The sequence below is a fragment of the Pteropus vampyrus genome, unplaced genomic scaffold, assembly GCF_000151845.1.
Source record: "Pteropus vampyrus isolate Shadow unplaced genomic scaffold, Pvam_2.0 Scaffold204, whole genome shotgun sequence".
Lineage (NCBI taxonomy): Eukaryota > Metazoa > Chordata > Mammalia > Chiroptera > Pteropodidae > Pteropus > Pteropus vampyrus.
In genome coordinates, this window is record NW_011888985.1 from 1310187 (window position 1) to 1312804 (window position 2618).

The 2618-nt window shown below is 51.1% G+C and overlaps 1 protein-coding gene across 1 annotated transcript in view; it reads right to left on the reverse strand.

The window, feature by feature from the left end:
- TRPM8 (transient receptor potential cation channel subfamily M member 8) overlaps positions 1-2618 on the reverse strand; it is a 42731-nt gene that overhangs the window by 1685 nt on the left and 38428 nt on the right. The window lies entirely within an intron of this gene.

Genomic DNA, 2618 nt, shown 5'->3' on the forward strand with positions numbered 1-2618 from the left:
ACCCTCAGACCCTCGCTGTTTGGAGGTCAGTTTGTCCGATGACCCCTGACCTGGGCCTGGCAGGTGTCCAGGGGGACCGAGGCTCCTGCCCTGCCCTTCGCTCTCCCGTCTCAGTTGCGGCCATCCTTTCCCGAGGAGGGTCAGCAGCAGGCATGGCTTGAGGAAGCTTCAGCCCAACTCCTTGGCCTACTTTCCAAAAATGCCCCCCAAAACCAGCGAAGTGAACCCACAAGTAAAACAATGAAACAAACGGAAAGAGCCCGTTTTCTCTACAAACACGACGCCCAGGCAAGTCCCTAGAGCCCAAGTCAGGTAGTCTGCGATGCTTAGAAAATCGTGATTGCTCTGTAATCCCACACAACTCAGCCTGAAAACACTCCAACCCCAACCATTTAACGAAGTGTCCGTTCGTAAGATTGAGGGGCCATGTCTGCTTTGATGGCACTGAGCCCAGTGCCCGGCACGTGGCAGGTGCTCAATAAATATTATGTGCTTTGTGGCCTAGGTATAGACGCAGCGGACAATATATTTAAACACAAATGTACGATGCAGAAAAATGAATATATCATGAGGTTTTATGTGCATCAAATATTGTGCATTATAATCTTAGAATACGGTCCCTTAATGCTCCTTTCCTATATTCTCTTAATAGTCTATAAATCTCCTCCGATCTTTAAAAATATCCAGCACTTTACTCTTCCCTCTCTTCACGTCATAACCATGACATACATCCTAGCACGGCCATCTGTGTACAGTGCACAACTCTAATGAAATAGGCATCTGTCTGGTGACTCAATTAGAAATCGGTACGCACGCAACATTGGAATAAGAGTAGCCACAAGAAGACAGACTCCTGCGTGGCAGTGCGTCTCCAAAGGTGACCGCCACCTGCTCCTTTCTCCCTGTACCCATGTGCCACTCCCACATCAAAAGGTGGGTTACAAGCCCAAGCCACAAGGATCAGAGGGGTCCCAAGGAAGAGCACCGAGGTACTAGACCCTGGCCTCACCACCGGCTGAATCCAGCCCAGAAAGGCCAGCTGAGAAAATGTAAAGCAGAACTGCCCAGCTGGGCCTTTCCCAAATTCCTGGCCCACGAAAGCAAGAGCAAATAAAACGGTTGTTTGAAGCCACTGAAGTGTGGGGTCGTTTGTTACGCGGCAGTAGCTAACCACAGTGAACTGTGGCGAGAACATTCGACTGTCGGCACAGAACGCACCATCATCCTGAGGAGCTGACACCAATATACACAGCTGGCAGTTCCAGGGGAGGGAAGCGGGGAGACTCAGGAGGAGGAGACTAACTGGGGGGGCCAGGAAGGCACCGGGCATGGACCCACCGTCCTGCACGGGCCCAGAGCTCAGGAGCTGGGGCCCGCGGGGACACAACCTCAGTTTTTAAAAGTGCTGATGGTCCATAACACAAATTAGTCACCAAGAAACTGTGACCCGGGTGCATTCTCGTGTGGGAGGTCTGCTGGGGCACCTTCGGCCCGTGTCCACCGAGACCCTCTCACGGGCGAGGTGCTGGGTGCTGGAGGCGCATATTGTCAGGCTGCCACACAGTGAGGCACTGGGAGGCGACGTGAATGTCACCACCCTCGATGGCATCTCCAAGGTACCACGATAAAGTGCCAGCTACCATCTTCTCGTCAGGGCCTGACGCGATCTCGTGTTTGTGAGCCGACTGCCACCTCGGCTGATCCTAACCACGGCTTCCAGCTCTCCAGCTCAGGGCGGGCGCGGGCACCCTCTCCCCAAGCCCAGCGTTCCTCTGTGAGCTTGTGCATTTGCGACGTCCTTCACTTTCAATGGGCGACAAATTCGAGTGGCATCGAAGGCTAGCAGAAAGGCTCCCAGGCTCCCAAGCCACTCTCCGAGCCTCGGTGGTACTCCCCGTGGTGGCCGGCATCTTACACCTGACTCTACAGAGAGGACTTCAGGACCATGCCATGTGGGCTGGAGCGGCCGAGCCGCGGTCCCCGCCCAGCACGCAGCCCGTAAGCAGCGAGCGCAGAAAGCTGAATGCGAACAGTTACACCTGTTTTTTCTTTTTTTTTTAAATAATGAACTTCTTGTCTTTTTGGACCATAATCACTGACCTCTAGCTGGAAGCACGAAGATAATAGAGATAAAAATAATACTCCTGAAACTATAAACAGAACCATACCTTTGTATCCAGCTGTCTAAACCGGTGCCTCATTCTTCAAGGAAGTTTAAAAAAAGAAAGAGAAAGAACGAGAGAGAGAAAGAGAAATTGAGAAAGGGTTATTAGGCTCCATTTTATAGCCTTTTAAAGAGCAAAATGCAGATCATTTTCATTTGTAACTAAATCGATGTCAGCTGCGTTTACGATTTTCTTTTTTTTTTTTTTTTACTTTCTTCCTAATACCCAAATGAAGCAGAATTCTGTTCTCATCCCAGTTGGAAGTACAGCAAATAAATCTACCTATGCTGATGGGGTGGTGACAGACGACCTGTAAGGTTCGTCCCTCATTTCTGAAACCCAGATCTCAGAGTCTAGAAACGCAGGAGGCTCGGGGCATTTGTTTCGGCACTCAAAGAAAAAGCACAGTGTCCCACAGCCCCGGGAGCCGTGTGGGACCTGACAGAAAGATCC